This window comes from Triticum urartu, chromosome 7 (assembly GCF_003073215.2).
Source record: "Triticum urartu cultivar G1812 chromosome 7, Tu2.1, whole genome shotgun sequence".
In the NCBI taxonomy this organism is placed as follows: Eukaryota; Viridiplantae; Streptophyta; class Magnoliopsida; order Poales; family Poaceae; genus Triticum; species Triticum urartu.
This window is the reverse complement of record NC_053028.1, coordinates 418439498-418464364: the sequence shown is the minus strand read 5'-3', so window position 1 is coordinate 418464364 and position 24867 is coordinate 418439498.

Below are 24867 nucleotides of genomic sequence, written 5' to 3'. Positions count from 1 at the left end.
TTTTAAACGGGGGCTAAGTTCGTAACTTTCCCATATTTCAGACAGGCGCGTCCCAAAAACATGGTTCCCCGTACCTCTCCCTCCATTTTCCCATTCATACACCGTCCGCACTAGAACACCAACCCCACACCAGCCTCCGTCCGCCACCCCATCCATCGCCGCCGTCCTCCACCACATCCATCACCGCCGTCCTCCACCACATCCATCACCGCCGTCCTCCACCACATCCATCGCCACCGTCCTCCACCATGCCGGAGCGCCTACCAAGACCGCATCGTCCACTGCTAGAGATGGACGTTTCTCATCCACGACGACGGACCAAGAGCCTTGAATCACGTCCTCTTGCTTCATCGGCATCGTTGTCCTCTTTGCCAGGGCTGCTCGCATGACCTTCTCTTCCACCGCAACGGGACTTATCCCCCGATGCACCCGTCTACCGTCGCAGATCTTCTTCAATGCCACTGACAGCCATCGCACCCCCGATGCCTACACGGCGCCGCAAGATAGGTGGTACTTCATATCTCCTCAACTTTTTGATCTCAACCAGAAAATAGATCTTAACTTGGTTAATCTACTTTCTTTTCAGCTCTTAGAATTTAGTTCTTAGTTCAAATCAAACAATGGCTCCTAAATATAATTTCTCCGGGTTCCCCCTTTTATGATCACTATACGATCAGAATACGTGCTACGTGTCATAATAGCACTGCTCGACCCATCAAGCTAAACAAGCTTAGTTGTTCAAATATGAATCTGATATTATTAAAATAGATTCATTTAATTGGTCAGCTAAATGTTCCTAAATTAGTTTTTAAAATGCATGTTCACCGCTCGGGTGTGTATCTCTACAGGGTGCCCACGGTGGGCCGGCCCACCCTGGGATTTTGGGTCGTCCCAGGCCCCGATTCCCCTCTGTTCTGCTGCGCGCTTCTGATCTCTACTCACCCCCGGTCGCTTGCCTCGCCGGTGACTTGCCGTCCCCGGACGGCATGACTCTAGGAGGAGACGCCGGACTAACATGAGGTTAGGAGCCGCTCGCCCAACAGCGTCACCGCTGCCCGGGCACACCGCCGTGCCTACCTTCCCAGTCCATTCGGGACTCAGGCGTGCAGCACCCACTAAGTCAACCCGATTTATCCTGAGATAAGTCCTCAACACTCAGCAGCCACTCCTCATCACCCATTTTCTAATTGATTCATTACTCATTAGGCAGGACTGTCATTAGGGTTTGTTGTGTGCTCAGTGCTACCTACACTTAATGGTTCAGATGTATTTCGGTAATCTTTAGTACCTGTAAAGTTCATAGGGTTTTCAAAATTCCGGCCCTAGGAACAGACACTAGTCATTTTGGATTGTTGGTCATAGTGACATTGACCCAGATTACTACTGCAAGCCAGGTTTGTTGACAATTTTACTTGTCTTTCTTACTCATTCGATATAATATCCAATTATTCACGTTGATTAGTTGCAAATAATAAGTGCTAGACAAACTTCTTGATTCAGATTTTGGACGGTCTCTTACTGCAGTTACAATTCTGCATACTTGTCCTAGTAAGCTCACAAGTAAATGATTGATTCACTACATCTATGCTTGCCATGTCATATTTGTTGTCAATATTCTTTTAGGTTGGACCACCCTGTTTCTAAATACTACAACCATAGACATGAGTGAATAGTATTTCTCTATGTGATCTCTTCCATCATGTGTGGGCAACGAACACTGCATTGTATACAAAGAAAGTGTCATTTTCAGCTTTTACATAGGCTTCGATCTTTTACATGGAATACAATCTGCCAACTTGCTTTGTGTCGCACTACCAACACTCCACCCTTGAAGCTAAACATTATGCCACTCATAATTCCTTGGTTTATTTGTTCAAATACGAATTTCATATGATTCTAATGTTCCTACTTCAGTTTTGAAATGTGTGTCTGCCTGTTATAGAGACATAAGGGGTTTGTATTTCTATGTGTGGTCTGGTCAGCATGGGGGGGTCAACTTTGCATATGCATGGGTTTATAGGGAGACACTCTTCGAGTTGAATCCGCAATGCATTCCATAGATAATCTGGCTACTTTTTATGTTTTCATGAATCTCAAATTTTGAACAGCATCATAATGATTATGAGCTTGCGCGCATGAAAAGAATAAAGTAGAACAATGCCATGGCTGTCAAACTTGGCATTAAGGTACTGAAATCAAGTCTGGGTGCAATACAATGCAAACGCTCTCCACCTACAGATTCATGCTCAGAATATGATCCTAACAGTGATTCTGAGCTAGAGGGAGACCTAAGTCAATGTAGCTCCCTAGTGGAGGAGTCAGAGGAAGATGCCCTATCTTATTCACCCATCAAGGTGCTTGCTCTAACTTTCCAAGGTTATATTTATCGCACATATCTTGCAACTGATGCTTTGCATTGCTTCTACTTTGTTGAACTTCCATTAGCTTAGTTTACACATCGTGTATGTGAATACGCCCTGCCTATCCATTTTCAGTACATATTCCATCTGTCATCATACCATATTTATCCATTCAAATGATGTTCTTGTGTATCATACGTTCAAAAGGACGAGGGTGATTGCTGATCGTGGAGGAGCACAAGCAAAGTATTTGGAAAAGGTAGTGGCACCTGATAAATCAAATATCCCATTAGGTGTAGTTGCAATATCACCTGACCCACAAAACACCCCAGCTCTAGCAGACTCTAGCCCTACTACACTGGTCATTTCTGATGCTCCAACTCAGCAGACCCCAACTGCAGCAAACATTATGATTATGCCAGTTGACATAGCACCAGCTCTACGACGCAAAACCCCCATTCCAGCAAAGAGTACACCAAATCCAGTTGTGAAATCCCTTTTTGAACCAGAGAGAGCCCCAATTGCAGCAAATAGGACCCCTGTTCCATTTCTTCCCAGTTTAGAAGACAAAGCTTATATTGTTGTCAGGAACTTTGTGCGCATCTTTCCTTCATGGAAAGATTATACCACACACACAGAAAAATTTCCAGTCTTCCTACGCAACTTACGCGTAAGTAATGTACTAATGTTATTCATGGTCATTGTTGCATATGTTTCTGCTGACAGAAGACACAAGATATCATTCTTTTAAATAGGCGAGGACCAAACTGGATTGTGAAGACGAGCAAGGGTTGGTTGCGCTTTTCAAGCACTCATTGATGAAGTATTGTTCCTACCTGAGGCAAGCGCACTTCGATGGCAAGCCTCTAAATGAAATTTCTGTAAAGTCTCCGGTGCTACATTTATCCGACGGTGACTAGAATAATCTTGTTACACATTGGTCACGGCTGCAGCGTAAGGTACTACCTATGATATCACATCACAATTTGAACTACATTTCTGCATCTGCCTTAACATCTCACTTGTACGAAAACTGTTAGCAGAAGAACATTCATTCTCAAGGGACCACAGAATCTCGCAACTATACTGCACACTGCATTGCTCTTGTGAGTACCTCTTGCCCTGTATGACCATACTTACTTTCATAGCTGTTTGATTATGTAGCATCACTGCACATGTTAGCCTCGTTATTGTCCATTTGGTGGACATTATAAGATCCGTATGGACTCTTACATAAATTTAGAATCAACCCGATGCTTTTGAAGAGGTTTAGCTCTGCAGTCCTCTTGTAAGGACTGAACGTCGTCTATCACTGTACTTACATTAACAGCTACTCCCTCCATCCCATAATATAAGAACGTTTTGTATAGTACACCAGTTTCCAAAACACTCTTGTATTATGGGAAGAGGGATTGGTTCATTGTGTAGCATTCTGCATCTTATCTCCCTCGCCCACCATTTACTAAAAAAGATCATATCTATATTTAATCTTACCAAAAGGTAGAATACACAGACAATGCCAGTGCAAAAGTGTAGCCCATTGCTCTTCTCAGTACATTTTTTCATGTAATGCTTGTACTTCCAGGGATTGGTAGTTGATTATGTAGCATCAATCTGCATCTTATCTTCATTATCCTCTATCCCTTCCAGTATTATCATATCTATAATTACTCTCTACAAAATGTAGAGTACATGCAATGCTTATGAAGAAGATTCTATGCTGAAATTCTTGAGTTATCCTTCCCTTGACATGGAGAAGGGCATTATAAAGCCGGTGTTAACTGTTAATGTAAGTCATTCCTTCTAAAGCCTTTATCCTCAACTGCTCTTTAATTTTCTCATACTCCCTATCATTTACTGCTGTTTAGTTTGTTGTTTCTACCAAAAATGCATGTTCGCAAGAACCGTAAGTTCTAAGTTTTACTTGTAAAACCAAATTCCTTATTCGTACCATGCACGTTACTCAATACTCCCTATATGTATGCTTGTTTTTGTGGATCTATAATCCAGTGTGTGGTGAAGCAGCCCACGTTTGCGCCTTCTCATCTCCTGTTTTATCTTACTGATGTGGCTGATGATATGAACAACATGCCATGAACATTAACCAAAATAGATACAATGATTTTCTTTGCCCTTCATCTATGCTTGTTATGTTGACATGGTAATCCAATTGTGTGGTGAAGCTCCCCGCATTATGAACAATGCCAAATTATGCTATTGATAGTTTGAACTTACTCTTTATTTTCTAATTTGAAATTGGATGGAATTGACAGCATAGTTGTCATCTTTGTTTATACACGTGCAAAACCTATCATCTCTCTGCTTTGTTTCAGGGTGATATGCCTGATGGCATGCACAAGTCTGCTGAAGGTTGTGAGACAAACCCAACATATATTGTAGCAAAGAAGGCAAAACATCTTGAAGATAGTGAGACAACCCCAAAGTCTTGTCTTGATGCAGTGTTCCAGTTACTTGAGACTAGCAGTCAGACAAGCTCACAGAATTCATTGTCTGAATCAGTTCGACTTCTTCAGTCCCAAGTTCTAGCAGAAAGGCATTCTGCAACTCAACTTCGACTTGAAGTCCTATCTCTAAGAAAGATTGCGGAGAACACCAATGAGAACCTCATCGCTAAACAACTACACCTAGAAGCTATGTCTGACATGCTAGGCCGGTCTCACAGCCTTGCTCAGCAGCTTGTACAGCAGTTCCCACGCAAGGCTAACCTTTCTTGAACTGTCTTGGAAGTGGTCTCGGTTCAGTATTATTTTGTTACGCTGCAATGGTGCCCAGTTTTTGTAATCTGCTTCTTCGTTGCGCGTTATGATCACTGGTGGCGAACTTCGATGCCCAGTGGATGTAATATACCATAAATCCTTTATTGTATAGTGTAGGTTTATTCTTAGTTACTATGCTGTAATTTCTTTATTGTATAGAGTAGGTTTGTTCTTAATTCCTACTAGTTACTGCCATCATTCGCTATCTGAAAAAAAATCAGATGTAGTCGACCGGGCCGAAACATTCGCCTCTAACGGGCCTGGTGTTTAGAGGGCCACAATTGGGTCGGCCTGCATCTTTCATGGTCCCGAATCATTGGGGCCTTCACACATTGCATGAGGCCCACAACTTACACCGGCCTATACTTTAGTTGGGCCTTTTATGGACCCAGCGCTTAGTTTGGCCAAGGTAGCGTTGGGCCATTAACAGGCTGAATATTGTACTGGCCTGTTACGACCCAGATGAAACCATGGGCCTTTAGCAGGCCGAAATGCATATTGGGCCTCAATTTTCACTAGTCGTCGACGGGCCTTCAGCAGGCTGAAATGTAGATTGGGCCTTTTTGGGCCGAGTTATATCACGGGCAGTTACCAGGCCAAAACATATCTCGCTCCTTAGTTGGCCTACTGATATCATGGGCCTTTAAGAGGTCGAAAGCTTAGAACAGACATCAACGGTCGAATTATGCGACAGGCCTTTAACAGGCCCAAAGTCACGTTGGGCTTAACTGTTGCCACCTTTATCACGGGCCATTAGTGGGCCCGATGTCCTGTCGGACCATATATGGCCCATGGGCAGCAAGTCACACCGGGCTGAAATGGGCCCATGTCTACATCGGGCCTCTAACAGGCCGAAAGTCACCGGGCTGTAATTGGTCCCAAATATTCGGCGAACAATTAATGGGCCAGATCTGGCTTCAGGCCGTAAATGGGCCCAAATATTCGGCGAACAATTAACGGGCCAGATCTGGCTTCGGGCCATAAATGGGCCTTTATTAAGCAGGCCGTTATTGGGCTAGCCCACTAGTACCTGAGTAAGTACTACGGGCCTTTGACTGGGCCGGCCTTTTTAACCTATATGGGCCTCTGTTGGGCTGTGCCACGTGTCGACGTATCATAGGCGCTTTGGGTCCAATGAGTGGATGGCATCTGTCCCAACGGTGAGCCGACACGTGTTTCCTCCAGCCAATGATGATTTCACACGTGGAAAATCCCCATTGGTCTGGGTTGTTGACGGGTTATCGGATCCAAAACCGGACCCGATAGCTTAATGGTGTTCCGTTACAGTGGATGCCACATGTCGGTCACCCTTGACGAAAGCACTTCTGTGATGCGTGATTTATCGTCATGGAAGTGGACACTTCCGTGATGATAATTTTGGTAATGTCATGGAACAATTCTACGACAGCACAGGTATGACTATCTTGATTCTGTCATAAATTTGTCATGGATGTACATGCATGACAAAAAACGTGACCTACTGTGACAAACATGTATCATCATGAAAGTGTATTTTTTTGTAGTGAAGGCTCCTGCCAGTTGCCGATAAATTTTACAAAACATGATCATCTCATACAATAACATATATCACATCATGTCTTGACCATATCACATCACAACATGCCCTGCAAAAACAAGTTAGACATCCTCTACTTTGTTGTTACAACTTTTACGTGGCTGCTACGGGCTTCTAGTAAGAACCGTTCTTACCTACGCATCAAAACCACAACGGTGATTTATCAAGTTTGTTGTTTTAACCTTCAACAAGGATTGGACGCAGTCAAATCTAATTCAACTAAAGTTGGAGAAACAGACACCTGCCAGCCACCTTTATGCAAAACTACTTGCATGTCTGTTGGTGGAACCGGTCCCATGAACGTGGTCATGTAAGGTTGTTCCGGGCCGCTACATCCAACAATACCGCCGAATCAAAATAAGACATTGGTGGTAAGTAGTATGACAATCACCGCCCACAACTCCTTGTGTTCTACTTGTGCATATCATTACGCACATACCTGTCTCGGATGCCACTGTTGGGGAACGTAGCATGCAATTTAAAAAAATCATACGCTCACGCAAGATCTATCTAGGAGATGCATACAAATGAGAGGGGGGAGTGTGTCAACGTACCCTCGTAGACCGAAAGCGAAAGAGTTTGTTAACGCGGTTGATGTAGTTGAGCTTCTTCTCGTTCCGACCGATCAAGCACCGAACGTATGACACCTCTGAGTTCTGCACACGTTCGGTTCGATGACGTCCCTCGAACTCTTGATCCAATAAAGTGTCAAGGGAGAGTTCCGTCAGCACGACGGCGTGGTGACGGTGATGGTGAAGTGATCCGCACAGGGCTTCGCCTAAGCACTACGTGAATATGATCGGAGGCATAAACTATGGAGGGGGCACCGCACATGGCTTGGAACAATTGATCTGTGTGTTGTAGGCCCCCCCACATATGTAAAGGAGGGAGGGGGAGGAGGCCGGCCCTACATGCGCCCAAGTAGGAGGAATCCTACTTGGGCTCCTAGTTGGATTCGCACCCCCCCTTTCCTTTTGTCGGGGGGAGGGGGAAAGAGAGAGAGGGGGAGAAGGAAAGGGGGGCGCCACCCCCTCCCCTAGTCCAATTCGGACTTCTTCACTGTGGGGGGCGCGCCACCCCTTTGTGGGCAGGTGTGCCTCCCTCCTATGGCCCATATCTTCCCCCGGGGGGTTCCGGTACCCCCCCCCCCCCGATACTCTAATATGTACCCGATACTTTCCGGAACACTTTAAGTGTCCGAATACTATCATCCAATATATCAATCTTTACCTCCCGACCATTTCGAAACTACTCATCATGTCTGTGATCTCATCCGGGACTCCGAACAACATTCGGTCACCAAATCACATAACTCATATAATACAAATCATCATCGAACGTTAAGCGTGAGGACCCTTCGGGTTCGAGAACTATGTAGACATGACCGAGACTCCTCTCCGGTCAATAACCAATAGCGGAACCTAGATGCTCATATTGGTTCCCACATATTATACAAAGATCTTGATCGGTTAAACCGTAATGACAACATGCGTTATTCCCGTTGTCCTTAGTATGTTACTTGCCCGAGATTCGATCGTCGGTACCTTCATACATAGTTCAATCTCGTTATCGGCAAGTCTCTTTACTTGTTTCGTAATGCATCATCCTGCAACTAACTCATTAGTCACATTGCTTGCAAGGCTTATCATGATGTGCATTGCCGAGAGGGCCCAGAGATACCTCTCCGATACTCGGAGTGACAAATCCTAATCTCGATCTATGCCAACCTAACAAACACCTTCGGAGATACCTGTAGAGCATATATATGATCACCCAGTTACGTTGTGGCGTTTGATAGCACACAAGGTATTCCTCTGGTATCTGTGAGTTGCATAATCTCATAGTCGAAGGAATATGTATTTGACATGAAGAAATCAATAGCAATAAAACTTAACAATCATTATGCTAAGCTAACTGATGGGTCTTGTCCATCACATCATTCTCCTAATGATGTGACCCCATTCATCAAATTACAACACATGTCTATGGCTAGGAAACTTAACCATCTTTGATTAACGAGCAAGTCTAGTAGAGGCTTGCTAGGGACACTATGTTTTGTCTATGTATCCACACATGTATCAAGTTTCCGGTTAATACAATTCTAGCATGAATAATAAACATTTATCATGATATAAGTAAATGTAAATAATAACTTTACTATTGTCTCTAGGGCATATTTCCTTCAATTCCGACATGTGGTTGCATGGTTAGGAGGGTGACTATAACTTAACCCACTAGGGGTTGAATCTCAAGTTTAATGTTCTTGTGTGCTTCATTAAGGTGGAATATTCACATAGTGGGAGATGATGTCCCCATCAAAAGCAGTCTGTGTATGGTGGTTACCTCGATCTTGAAGTGAGTTAAGAGCATCAACAACCACGGTTGGAATCTCCGAGTTCCTATATGCCCGTGGACGCGTCTGGACGCGCCCGCTGGCACAAACCGGGCATACCTCAAGTTTCTTCTAAACAACTATAGTAGGCATGATCGACATAAACTACTACCACTACTAACTAGTAAACTACTCGTCCTCGTCATCTGAGATGTCGACGAAGTTGGTGCCGGAGCCGTCGGCCTCGTGGTCATTGGAGGCATGCGCATGTTCGACTCGTCCTCATCCTCCACCTTGTGCTCCAACTCGAAGGACTTGAGGAGGGCCTGCTGCTCCACCAACTCCTCCGCTTGGGCCACCTCGAACTCTGCCATGGTGTTGGCCATGTCGAAACTCATAGGCGTCGGACCCACCGCCGGCTCCTCCTCAAACGCGCCCTCCACCACTGGCTTCGGCTCCTCCTCCTCCATGGCAGTATTGTCCTCCCCCATGGTAGCCTCCTCTTCCTCCAGCTCCGGGGAATTCGGAGGTAGGCCGACAACGATACGAGAAGCACGCCTAGCCCGGATCTCCTCCAATAGCTGCATCCGGTGCTTCGGCATAAACTTGGCATATGTGGTGATCCTCTATGGAGACATGGTTAGTGGCTATGGTGAGCGGATGGAAGCTTGCAATGCGGGTGGGAGGGAGAGGGAAGGAAGGGGACGAGCTAGGGTTAGGCTGCCGCTGTCTAACTTAAATAGCCAGACTTGCTCCCTCGAGCTGCACACCGTAACGACGCCACACAAAGCCATTAATGTGTCCGCATCGAGGACCGGAGGAGGCGCGTGTCGGACTGACAATCTCTGTGTGACTGCGTGATTCCTTGCGGCTAGTCCTACATGGCGGGCATGTTCGAGTGCCCCCATACTGTCCCTAGATATGGGGACTTCTGGTTAGTCCTGGCATTTGGGCCAGATTTGTGAGTGCGGGGGTGGCACTTTCTCGTCCGGCCAGTGATCGGGCAGCCATCCCAGACATTTGGGACGGGTATGGGGGGTCACACTGTAGATGCTCTGAGTGAGCGTGTACATGTAGTGGTGATGGTAGTGGTGATGACGGCATCTATATTGCTTGGTGTTTCTAATTATTATTATTATTGCATATGCTTGGGCTTGACAAACATAATCGAAACACCTAACAAAAATGAAACATGAAGAAGAAAAATGTACTTGTCCTGACTTTCTTACCTATATGTTGTTTATATGGAAGAAAAGTATTTTGTTTTTGTAATTTTGCATAGTTCCTACAAAGCGAAAATATATCTTAAATCTAGCATTTTACATAAGCACACTCTTTTGAAGCTTTGCATAGGTCGACCATCGTAGAATTTTATGAGAAGTGATATTTCTTCTAAAAATGTATTCATTTCATCAGTATATGTCAGATTTCGGGTTCCGGCAAAACCCTTGAGGTTCGAACACTGGGGTGCGCACGAAGATCTCTCCTCCCTCTAGCCCACTCCCTCACCGCAATCTCTAGGCTTAGCGTGTCGAACCCAAAGAACAAAGGGACACAAGATTTATACTGGTTCGGGCCACCAATGTGGTGTAATACCCTACTCCAGTGTGGTGTGGTGGATTGCCTCTTGGAGTGAGGATGAACAGTTACAAGGGAAGAACAGACTCCTGAGGAGAGGTGCTCTTGTGCTTGGTGAGTTGATGCGGTAGAGGATCGTCCCTCTTCTAAGGTGGTGGCTAGTCCTATTTATAGAGGCACACGTCCTCTCCCCAAATATTAGGTGGGAAGGGATCCCACAACGGCCAGTTTGAAGGGGGACAACTAGTACAAGCTATCCTGACAAAAGATGGTCTTCGCCTGCCAAAGGTTCTGGTGGTGACGCCGTCCTGGGCTCCATGGTGACCTACGTCCTGTCGTCCTGCTGGTCTTGATCTCGTTGCACCGATATGGAAACATTTGCTTCACGCCTCGGGACTCCGCGCCTGCGCTTGCCTCTTTAACACCAAAGAGGAAACGCGGACACTGATACGTCCATTTTGCATCATGCTTTTATATCAATATTTATTGCATTATAGGCTGTTATTACACATTATGTCACAATACTTATGCCTATTCTCTCTTATTTTACAAGGTTTACATAAAGAGGGAGAATGCCGGCAACTGGGATTCTGGCTGGAAAAGGACCAAATATTATAGACCTATTCTACACAGCTCCAAAAGTCCTGAAACTTCACGGATGATGTTTTCCAAATAAATAAAAAACATTGAGCGCAAGAACTTCACCAGGGGGGCACACCCTGCCCACGAGAGTGGGGGCGCGCCCTACCCCCCTGGGCGCGCCCCCCTACCTCGTGGGCCCCCTGGTGGCCCTCCGGTCACCATCTTCTGCTATATGGACTCTTTCGATGGAAAAAAATCATAAGCCATCTTCTCGGACGAAACTCCACCGCCACGAGGCGGAACCTTGGCAGAGCCAATCTAGGGTTCTGGCGGGGCTGTTCTGCTGGGGAAACTTCCCTCCTGGAGGGGGAAATCATCGCCATCATCATCACCAACACTCCTCTCATCGGGAGAGGGCAATCTCCATCAACATCTTCATCAGCACCATCTCATCTCAAAACCCTAGTTCATCTCTTGTATCCAATTCTTGTCTCCAAGTCCGGGATTGGTGCTAGTAGGTTGCTAGTAGTGTTAATTACTCCTTGTAGTTGATGCTAGTTGGTTTAATTGGTGGAAGATCATATGTTCAGATCCTATATGCACATTAATACCCCTCTAATTATGAACATGTTTATGCTTTGTGAGTAGTTACTTTTGTTCCTGAGGACATGGGAGAAGTCTTGCTATTAGTAGTCATGTGAATTTGGTATTCGTTCGATATTTTGATGAGATGTATGTTGTATCTCCTCTATTGGTGTTATGTGAATGTCGACTACATGACACTTCACCATTGTTTGGGCCTGGAGGAAGGCATTGGGAAGTAATAAGTACATGATGGGTTGCTAGAGTGACAGAAGCTTAAACCCTAGTTTATCCGTTGCTTCGAAAGGGGCTGAATTGGATCCATATGTTTCATGCTATGGTTAGGTTTACCTTAATACTTTTGTTGTATTTGCGGATGCTTGCAATAGAGGTTAATCATAAGTGGGATGTTTGTCCAAGTAAGGGCAACACCCAAGCACCGGTGCACCCACATACCAAATTATCAAAGTACTGAACGCGAATCATATGAGCATGATGAAAACTAGCTTGACGATATTCCCATGTGTCCTCGGGAGCGCTTTACATCATATAAGAGTTTGTCCAGGCTTGTCCTTTGCTACAAAAAGGATTGGGCCACCTTGCAGCACCTTATTTACTTTTGTTACTTGTTGCTCGTTACAAATTATCTTATCACAAAACTATCTGTTACCACTTACTTCAGTACTTGCAGAGAATACATTGCTGAAAACCGCTTATCATTTCCTTATGCTCCTCGTTGGGTTCGACACTCTTACTTATCGAAAGGACTATGATAGATCCCCTATACTTGTGGGTCATCAAGACTCTTTTCTGGCGCCATTGCCGGGGAGTGAAGCGCCTTTGGTAGGTGGAATTTGGTAAGGAAAAATTTATATAGTGTGCTGAAATTTACTGTCACTTGTTACTATGGAAAGTAATCCTCTGAGGGGCTTGTTCGGGCTATCTTCACCCCGACCAGTAGAGCAAAGAGTTTCTCCTCAACCTACTGAACCTACTGAAAATGAAAATGCTTGCTTTGAAATTCCTTTGGGTATGGTAGAAAAACTACTAGCTAATCCTTTTTTGGGAGATGGAACAAAACATCCTGATGAGCATCTAATATATGTGGATGAAGTTTGTGGATTATTTAAGCTTGCAGGTGTACCTGGAGATGTTGTTAAGAAGAAGGTCTTCCCCTTATCTTTGAGGGGAGATGCATCAACATGGTATAGGCTATGTGATGATATGGAGTCTTGGAACTACAAACAATTGAAATTGGAATTTCATCAAAAGTTTTATCCTATGCATCTTGTTCATCGTGATCGCAATTATGTATATAATTTTTGGCCTCGCGAAGGAGAAAGCATCGCTCAAGCTTGGGGGAGGCTTAAATCAATGTTATATTCATGCCCCAATCATGAGCTCTCAAGAGAAATGATTATTCAAAAATTTTATGCTCGGCTTTCTGATAACAATCGCACCATGCTTGATACTTCTTGTGCTGGCTCTTTTATGATGAAGACTATTGAATTCAAATGGGATTTATTGGAAAGAATTAAACGCAACTCCGAAGATTTGGACCTCGACAATGGTATGGAGTCAGGTATGACACCTAGTTTTGATTGTGTTAAATCTTTTATGGATACCGATATTTTTCGTAAATTTAGCACTAAATATGGACTTGACTCTGAGATAGTAGCTTCTTTCTGTGAATCTTTTACTGCTTATGTTGATCTCCCCAAGGAGAAGTGGTTTAAATATCATCCTCCCATAGAAGTAAAAGTAGCTGCACCTATTAAAGTTGAAGAAAAGACTATTACTTATAATGATACTATTGTTCCTACTTCTTATGTTGAGAAACCACCTTTCCCTGTTAGGATCAAGGATCATGCTAAAGCTTCAACTGTGGTTTGTAAAAGCAATATTAAAACATATACACCTCCTGAGAAAGTTAAAGTTGAACCTAATATTGCAATTGTTAAAGATCTCTTGTCTGATAATATAGATGGGCATGTTATTTATTTCTGTGATGAAACTACTAGAATTGCTAAACCCCATGATACAGATAAACCTAGACCTGTGGTAGGTATGCCTGTTATTTCTGTTAAAATAGGAGATCATTGTTATCATGGCTTATGTGATATGAGTGCTAGTGCTAGTGCAATACCTATTGACTTATACAACGAAATTATGCATGACATTGCACCTGTTGAGTTAGAAGATATTGATGTCACAATTAAACTTGCTAATAGAGATACTATTTCACCAATGGGAATTGTTAGAGATGTTGAAGTCTTGTGTGGGAAAACTAAATATCATGCTGATTTTCTTATTCTTGGCTCCCCAAAAGATAGTTTTTGTCCCATTATATTTGGTAGACCCTTCTTAAATACTGTTAATTCTACCATAGATTGCAAAAGGGATGTTGTTACTGTCGGTTTAGATGATATGACTCATGAACTTAATTTTTCTAAATTTAGTAGACAACACCATGAAGAAGAATTACCTAGTAAAGATGAAATTATTGGTCTTGCTTCTATTGCCGTACCTCCTAGTGATCCTTTAGAACAATATTTACTAGACCATGAAAATGATATGTTTATGAATGAAAGAAGGGAATTAGATGAAGTATTCTTTAAACAGGAACCTATTCTGAAACATAATTTACCTGTTGAAATCCTAGGAGATCCTCCTCCACCCAAGGGTGATCCCGTGTTTGAGCTTAAACCGTTACCGGATACTCTTAAATATGCTTATCTTGATGAGAAAAAGATATATCCTGTTATTATTAGTGCTAACCTTTCAGAACATGAAGAAGAGAGATTTTTGAAAATTTTGAAGAAGCACCGTGCTGCTGTTGGGTATACTCTTGGTGATCTTAATGGCATTAGTCCCACTCTATGCCAACATAAAATTAATTTGGAAGAAGATGCTAAACCAGTTCGTGATCATCAATGTCGTCTGAATCCTAAAATGAAAGAAGTGGTAAGAAAGGAGATACTAAAGCTCCTTGAGGCAGGTATAATTTACCCCGTTGCTGATAGTCAATGGGTAAGTCCTGTCCATTGTGTCCCTAAAAAGGGAGGTATTACTGTTGTTCCTAATGATAAAGATGAATTGATTCCTCAAAGAATTATTACTGGTTATAGGATGGTAATTGATTTCCGCAAATTAAATAAGGCTACTAAAAAGATCATTACCCCTTACCTTTTATCGATCAAATGCTAGAAAGATTATCCAAACATACACATTTTTGCTTTCTAGATGGTTATTCTGGTTTCTCTCAAATACCCGTGTCAGCCAAAGATCAATCAAAGACTACTTTTACATGCCCTTTTGGTACTTTTGCTTATAGACGTATGCCTTTTGGTTTATGCAATGCACCTGCTACCTTTCAAAGATGCATGATGGCTATATTCTCTGACTTTTGTGAAAAGATTTGTGAGGTTTTCATGGATGACTTTTCCGTCTATGGATCTTCTTTTGATGATTGCTTGAGAAACCTTGATCGAGTTTTGCAGAGATGTGAAGAAACTAATCTTGTCTTGAATTGGGAAAAGTGTCACTTTATGGTTAATGAAGGTATTGTCTTGGGGCATAAAGTTTCTGAAAGAGGTATTGAAGTTGATAAAGCCAAGGTTGATGCTATTGAAAAGATGCCATGTCCCAAGGACATCAAAGGTATAAGAAGTTTCCTTGGTCATGTCGGTTTTTATAGGAGGTTCATTAAGGACTTCTCAAAAATTTCTCGGCCTCTGACTAATTTATTACAAAAAGATATACCATTTGTTTTTGATGATGATTGTGTAGAAGCATTTGAAATACTTAAGAAAGCATTGATCTCTACACCTATTGTTCAGCCACCTGATTGGAATTTACCCTTTGAAATTATGTGTGATGCTAGTGATTATGCTGTAGGTGCTGTTCTAGGACAAAGAGTTGATAAGAAACTAAATGTTATTCAATATGCTAGTAAAACTCTAGACAACGCTCAAAGAAATTATGCTACTACTGAAAAAGAATTCTTAGCAGTTGTATTTGCTTGTGATAAATTTAGACCCTATATTGTTGATTCTAAAGTAACTATTCACACTGATCATGCTGCTATTAAATATCTTATGGAAAAGAAAGATGCTAAACCTAGACTTATTAGATGGGTTCTCTTGCTTCAAGAATTTGATTTTCATATTATTGATAGAAAAGGAGCCGAGAACCCCGTTGCAGACAACTTGTCTAGGTTAGAAAGTGTGCTTGATGACCCACTACCTATTGATGATAGCTTTCCTGATGAGCAATTAAATGTCATAAATGCTTCTCATACTGCTCCATGGTATGCTGATTATGCTAATTACATTGTTGCTAAGTTTATACCACCTAGTTTCACATACCAACAAAAGAAAAAGTTCTTCTATGATTTGAGGCATTACTTTTGGGATAACCCACATCTTTATAAAGAAGGAGTAGATGGTGTTATTAGATGTTGTGTACCCGAGCATGAACAGGAACAGATCCTACGCAAGTGTCACTCCGAAGCTTATGGAGGGCACCATGCTGGAGATAGAACCGCACATAAGGTACTACAATCTGGTTTTTATTGGCCTACTCTCTTAAAGGATGCCCATAAGTTTGTCTTATCTTGTGATAAATGTCAAAGAATTGGTAATATTAGTAGACGTCAAGAAATGCCTATGAATTATTCACTTGTTATTGAACCATTTGATGTTTGGGGCTTTGACTATATGGGACCTTTTCCTTCCTCTAATGGTTATACACATATTTTAGTTGCTGTTGATTACATTACTAAGTGGGTAGAAGCTATTCCAACTAGTAGTGCTGATCATAACACTTCTATTAAAATGCTTAAAGAAGTTATCTTTCCAAGGTTTGGAGTCCCTAGATATTTAATGACTGATGGTGGTTCACATTTTATTCATGGTGCTTTCCGTAAAATGCGTGCTAAATATGATGTTAATCATAGAATTGCATCCCCTTATCACCCTCAGTCTAGTGGTCAAGTAGAATTGAGTAATAGAGAACTCAAATTAATTTTGCAAAAGACTGTAAATAGGTCCAGAAAGAATTGGTCCAAGAAACTTGATGATGCATTATGGGCCTATAGAACTGCATATAAAAATCCTATGGGTATGTCTCCGTATAAAATGGTCTATGGAAAAGCATGTCACTTACCTCTTGAACTAGAACACAAGGCTTATTGGGCTATTAAAGAACTAAATTATGATTTTAAACTTGCCGGTGAGAAGAGGTTATTTGATATTAATTCACTTGATGAATGGAGAACCCAAGCCTACGAAAATGCCAAGTTGTTTAAAGAAAAGGTTAAAAGGTGGCATGATAAAAGAATACAAAAGCATGAGTTTACTGTAGGTGATTATGTATTGCTATACAACTCTCGTTTAAGATTTTTTGCAGAAAACTTCTCTCTAAATGGGAAGGTCCCTACGTTATCGAGGAGGTCTACCGTTCCGGTGCCATAAAAATCAACAACTTCGAAGGCACAAATACGAAGGTGGTAAATGGTCAAAGAGTCAAACATTATATCTCAGGTAATCCCATAAATGTTGAAACCAATGTTATTGAAACCATAACCCTGGAGGAGTACATAAAGGACACTTTCCGGAATGTTTCAGACTCCGAAAAGGAATAGGTATGTGGTACGGTAAGTAAACCGACTCCAAAACAGTTTTTAAGGCAATATTTCTCCGTTTTGGACTATTTAGAAAAATAGAAAAATAAGAAGCAGTCCGGAAAGGACACGAGGGCCCCACGAGGGTGGAGGGCGCGCCCTACCCCCCTGGGCGCGCCCCCTACCTCGTGGGCACCTCGTGTGCTCTCCGGACTCCGTTTTCTTGCAGAACACATATTTTGGTCGGTAAAAATTCATTATATAACCTCCCGGGAGTTTTGACTCCCGTATCACGCAAAAATCTCTTGTCTTTCTTTCGAGTTGTTTTTCTGATAGATCTAGATTATCATGACGTCTCCAAGTGCACCCAAGGACAAGTTCTTCGAGAAGGTCATCAACCCTTACCTAGCGGAGGTGTAGCGACACCCTCAAACCATTGAGATGCGTGATGGGTTGCTGCACATCCGTGATGCTGAGGGACCGAACGGGACCGGAAGCGTGGAGACGAGGCTCAAAGCAATGGAGCAACAAGTTTTCAAGTGTAAGGGGATGGTGGAGCGTGGACTCAACTCCAACTACATGATGATCGCAGAGTTCACCAACAAACACAAGCTGGATGCCGACAACATCGGGAGACCATCTTCAAGCTTCACGAGAAAATTGAGCACCTCCAAGCTCAAATCTATGACCTGCAAAACCAAAACTGTGAGTATGAATATAGATTCAAAAGGATGAGTTTGGCTGCAGATTTGAGGATCCCGGAGACTCGGTCATCCTTCTATGATGGTGCGCCTATGCCTTGGAAGAAGGACGACAAGCCTACGCCGTCAACAACATCACCACCGTCTCCTCCAACAAAGAAGAATTGAGTATCTGGTATGGGCACTCCACTTGGCGACTGCCAAGCTTGGGGGAGTGCCCCGGCATCGTATCACCATCACCTTTATCTTTACCGTTTTTCTTAGTTCGATCCTTTTGGTAATATCTTGATCTAGTAGAATAAAAGTTCTTAGTATGATCTAGTTCTGAGTTTTGCTTTATTATCCTTCTATGTAATCGAGTCCGTGAGCTATATAATAAATATTAGTGTTGAGTCAAGGGCTTGATTATTTTTGCCATGATCCCAAGTGAATAAAGGAAAAGAGACAAAAATAAAAAGAAACAAAGAGATCATGTGAGTCTTATGGAGAGTAATGAGCTCACATAGAAAGAGTATGATGAATAAAAGTTATTGAGGGTTGACAAACATAGTTTTGGTCATCGTTGCAATTAATAGGAAGTAATAAAGAAAGAGAGGTCTTCACATATAAATATACTATCTTGGACATCTTTTATGATTGTGAGCACTCATTAAAATATGACATGCTAAAGAGTTGACATTGGACAAGGAACACAACATAATGGGTTATGTTTTCTTACATCTGAGATAAATTGTATCGTCTTGGATCCTCCAACATGTTGAGCTTGCCTTTCTCCCTCATGCTAGCCAAATTCATTGCACCAAGTAGAGATACTACTTGTGCTTCCAAATACCCTTAAACCAGTTTTGCCATGAGAGTCCACCATACCTACCCGTGGATTGAGTAAGATCCATCAAGTAAGTTGTCATTGGTGCAAGCAATAAAACTATTGCTCTCTAAATATGTATGATTGATTGGTGTGGAGGAAATAAGCTTTATACGATCGTGTGATATGGAAGTAATAAAAGCGACAGACTGCATAATAAAGGTCCATATCACAAGTGGCAATATAAAGTGATGTTCTTTCACATTAGGATTTTGTGCATCCAACCATAAAAGCGCATGACAACCTCTGCTTCCCTCTGCGAAGGGCCTATCTTTTACTTTTATCTCCTTTACTACAAAAGAGTCATGGTGATCTTCACCCTTCCTTTTTACATTTTACCCTTTGGCAAGCACAATATGTTGGAAAGATCCCGGTATATATGGCTAATTGGATGTGGGTTTTCATGAACTATTACTGTTGACATTACCCTTGAGGTAAAACGTTGGGAGGCAAAACTATAAGCCCCTATCTTTCTGTGTGTCCGATTAAAACTCCATACCCATAAGTATTGCGTGAGTGTCAGCAATTGTGAAAGACTATATGATAGTTGAGTATGTGGACTTGCTGAAAAGCTCTTATACATTGATTCTTTTCTATGTTATGATAAATTGCAATTGCCTCAATGACTGAGATTATAGTTTGTTAGTTTTCAATGAAGTTTACGATTCATACTTGATATTGTGATTGAATTATTACTCTAGCATAAGATATCATATGACAAGAATTATATAAGTTGTTGTTCTAAGAATGATCATGATGCCCTCATGTCCGTATTTTATTTTTATCGATACCTTCATCTCTAAACATGTGGACATATTTTTCGATTTCAGCTTTTCGCTTGAGGACAAGCGAGGTCTAAGCTTGGAGGAGTTGATACGTCCATTTTGCATCATGCTTTTATATAATATATATTGCATTATGGGCTGTTATGACACATTATGTAACAATACTTATGCCTATTCTCTCTTATTTTACAAGGTTTATATAAAGAGGGAGAATGCCGGCAGCTGGGATTCTGGCTGGAAAAGCAGCAAATATTAGAGACCTATTATGCACAGCTCCAAAAGTCCTGAAACTTCACGGATGATGTTTTCCAAATAAATAAATAACATTGAGCGCAAGAACTTCACCAGGGGGCCACCCCCTGCCCACGAGGGTGGGGGCGCGCCCTACCCCCTCGGCGCGCCCCTACCTCGTGGGCCCCTGGTGGCCCTTCGGTGACCATCTTCTGCTATATGGACTCTTTCGATGGAAAAAATCATAAGCCATCTTCTCGGACGAAACTCCGCCGCCACGAAGCGGAACCTTGGTGGAGCCAATCTAGGGTTCTGGTGGGGCTGTTCTGCCGAGGAAACTTCCCTCTCGGAGGGGGAAATCATCGCCATCGTCATCACCCATGCTCCTCTCACCGGGAGAGGGCAATCTCCATCAACATCTTCATCAGCATCATCTCATCTCAAAACCCTGTTCATCTCTTGTATCCAATTCTTGTCTCCAAGTCCGGGATTGGTGCTGGTAGGTTGCTAGTAGTGTTAATTACTCCTTGTAGTTGATGCTAGTTGGTTTAATTGGTGGAAGATCATATGTTCAGATCCTATATGCACATTAATACCCCTTTGATTATGAACATGTTTATGCTTTGTGAGTAGTTACTTTTGTTCCTGAGGACATGGGAGAAGTCTTGCTATTAGTAGTCATGTGAATTTGGTATTCGTTCGATATTTTGATGAGATGTATGTTGTCTCTCCTCTAGTGGTGTTATGTGAACGTCGACTACATGACACTTCACCATTGTTTGGGCCTAGAGAAAGGCATTGGGAAGTAATAAGTAGATGATGGGTTGCTAGAGTGACAGAAGCTTAAACCCTAGTTTATGCGTTGCTTTGAAAGGGGCTGAATTGGATCCATATGTTTCATGCTATGGTTAGGTTTACCTTAATACTTTTGTTGTATTTGCGGATGCTTGCAATAGAGGTTAATCATAAGTGTGATGTTTGTCCAAGTAAGGGCAGCACCCAAGCACCGGTCCACCCACATACCAAATTATCAAAGTACCGAACGCGAACCATATGAGCGTGATGAAAACTAGCTTGACGATATTCCCATGTGTCCTCGGGAGCGCTTTACATCATATAAGAGTTTGTCCAGGCTTGTCCTTTGCTACAAAAAGGATTGGGCCACCTTGCTGCACCTTATTTACTTTTGTTATTTGTTGCTCGTTACAAATTATCTTATCACAAAACTATTTGTTACCACTTACTTCAGTACTTGCAGAGAATACCTTGCTCGAAACCGCTTATCATTTCCTTCTGCTCCTCGTTGGGTTCGACACTCTTACTTATCGAAAGGACTATGATAGATCCCCTATACTTGTGGGTCATCAGACACTGCGTGCGCTCGCGCCCGCCTGGCGCCCGCTGATGTCTACTACACAACCTTCTTCTTGTAGACGTTGTTGGGCCTCCGAGTGCAGAGGTTTGTAGGACAGTAGCAAATTTCCCTCAAGTGGATGACCTAAGGTTTATCAATCCGTAGGAGGCGTGGGATGAAGATGGTCTCTGTCAAGCAACCCTGCAACCAAATAACAAAGAGTCTCTTGTGTCCCCAACACACCCAATGCATTGGTAAATTGTATAGGTGCACTAGTTTGGCGAAGAGATGGTGATACAAGTGGTATATGGATAGTAGATAAAGGTATTTGTAATCTGAAATTATAAAAACAGCAAGGTAACTAATGATAAAAGTGAGTGTAAACGGTATTGCAATGCGTTGAAACAAGGCCTAGGGTTCATACTTTCGCTAGTGCAAGTTCCCTCAACAATAATAACATAATTGGATCACATAACTATCCCTCAACATGCAACAAAGAGTCACTCCAAAGTCACTAATAGCGGAGAACGAACGAAGAGATTATGGTAGGGTACGAAACCACCTCAAAGTTATTCTTTCCAATCAATCCGTTGGGCTATTCCTATAAGTGTCACAAACAGCCCTAGAGTTCGTACTAGAATAACACCTTAAGACACAAATCAACCAAAACCCTAATGTCACCTAGATACTCCAATGTCACCTCAAGTATCCATGGGTATGATTATACGATATGCATCACACAATCTCAGATTCATCTATTCAACCAACACATAGAACCTCAAAGAGTGCCCTAAAGTTTCTACCGGAGAATCATGATGAAAATGTGTGCCAACCCCTATGCATAGGTTCATGGGCGGAACCCGCAAGTTGATCACCAAAACATACATCAAGTGAATCACGTGATCCCATTGTCACCACAGATACGCACTGCAAGACATACATCAAGTGTTCTCAAATCTTTAAAGACTCAATCCGATAAGATAACTTCAAAGGGGAAACTCCATCCATTACAAGAGAGTAGAGGGGGGAGAAAACATCATAAGATCCAACTATAATAGCAAAGCTCACGATACATCAAGATTGTATCAGCTCAAGAACACGAGAGAGAGAGATCAAACACATAGCTACTGGTACATACCCTCAGCCCCGAGGGAGAACTACTCCCTCCTCGTCATGGAGAGCACCGGGATGATGAAGATGGCCACCGGAGAGGGATTACCCCCTCCGGCAGGGTGCCGGAACGGGTCTAGATTGGCTTTTGGTGGCTACGGAGGTTTCTGGCGGCGGAACTCCCGATCTATTGTGTGTCCCGATGTTTTTAGGGTATATGGAGATATATAGGCGGAAGAAGTACGTCAGGGGGGGCACGAGGGGCCCACAAGGGTGGAGGGCGCGCCCTAGGGGGGTGGGCGCGCCCCCCTACCTCGTGGCCTCCTTGAAGCTTCCCTTACGTGCACTTCAAGTCTTCTGGGCTTCTTTCCTTCCAAAAATGAGTTCCGTGAAGTTTCAGGTCAATTGGACTCCGTTTGATTTTCCTTTTCTTCGAAACCATAAAACAAGGTAAAAACAGAAACTGGCACTGGGCTCTGGGTTAATAGGTTAGTCCCAAAAATGATATAAAAGTGTATAATAAAGCCCATAAACATCCAAAACAGTAGATCATATAGCATGGAGCAATAAAAAATTATAGATATGTTGGAGACGTATCAGCATCCCCAAGCTTAATTCCTGCTCGTCCTCGAGTAGGTAAATGATAAAAACAGAATTTTTGATGCGAAGTGCTACTTGGCATAATTTCAATATAATTCTTCTTAATTGTGGCATGAATATTCAGATCCGAAAGATTCAAGACAAAAGTTCATATTGACATAAAAATGATAATACTTCAAGCATACTAACAAAGCAATTATGTCTTCTCAAAATAACATGGCTAAAGAAAGTTATCCCTACAAAATCATATAGTCTGGCTATGCTCTATCTTCACCACACAAAATATTTAAATCATGCACAACCCCGATGACAAGCCAAGAAATTGTTTCATACTTTTGATGTTCTTAAACTTTTTCAATCTTCATGCATTATATGAGCATGAGCCATGGATATAGCACTATAGGTGGAATAGAATGGTGGTTGTGGAGGGGACAAAAAGGGAGAAGATAGTCTCACATCAGCTAGGCGTATCAACGGGTTATGGAGATGCCCATCAATAGATATCAATGTGAGTGAGTAGGGATTGCCATGCAACGGATGCACTAGAGCTATAAGTATATGAAAGCTCAACAAAAGAAACTAGTGGGTGTGCATCCAACTTGCTTGCTCACGAAGACCTAAGGCATTTTGAGGAAGCCCACCATTGGAATATACAAGCCAAGTTCTATAATGAAAGATTCCCACTAGTATATGAAAGTGATAACATGAGAGACTCTCTACTATGAAGATCATGGTGCTACTTTGAAGCACAAGTGTGGTAAAAGGATAGTAACATTGTCCCTTCTCTCTTTTTCTCTCATTTTTTTATTTTTTTATTTGGGCCTTTTCTCCCTTTTTTATGGAATCTTTTCTTTCTCTTTTTTTTATTTGGGCTTCTTTGGCCTCTTTTATTTATTTTTCGTCCGGAGTCTCATCCCGACTTGTGGGGGAATCATAGTCTCCATCATCCTTTCCTCACTGGGACAATGCTCTAATAATGATGATCATCACACTTTTATTTTTCTTACAACTCAACAATTACAACTCAATGCTTAGAACAAAATATGACTCTATGCGAATGCCTCCGGCGGTGTACCTGGATATGCAATGATGCATAAGTGACAAGTATGAAAGAATTATGAATGGTGGCTTTGCCACAAATACTATGTCAACTACATGATCATGCTAAGCAATATGACAATGATGGAATGTGTCATAATAAACGGAACGGTGGAAAGTTGCATGGCAATATATCTTAGAATGTCTATGGAAATTCCATAATAGGTAGGTATGGTGGCTGTTTTGAGGAAGGTATATGGTAGGTGTATGATACCGGCGAAAGGTGCGCGGTATTAGAGAGGCTAGCAAAGGTGGAAGGGTGAGAGTGCGTATAATCCATGGACTCAACATTAGTCATAAAGAACTCATATACTTATTGCAAAAATCTACAAGTTATCAAAGCAAAGTATTACGCGCATGCTCCTAGGGGGATAGATTGGTACGAAAAGACCATCGCTCGTCCCCGACCGCCACTCATAAGGAAGGCAATCAAAAAATAAATCATGCTCCGACTTCATCACATAAGGGGCCTCATAAGGTGCCTAATTACATGGCTGACTTACAGCCGGGGGCTTTGATTGAGAGTTATGAGATGGCTATGGAGCTGTTGGAGGTTAGCGATGCTGCAATGGCCAAGTATTTTACCATGATGTTTTATGGAACGGCTCGGACCTGGTTGAAAGGATTGCCACCCAATTCTATCGGTTCATGGGCAGAGTTAAAGGCACGGTTCATCCAGAACTTTAAGGATACATGTAAGCAGCCAATGTCGA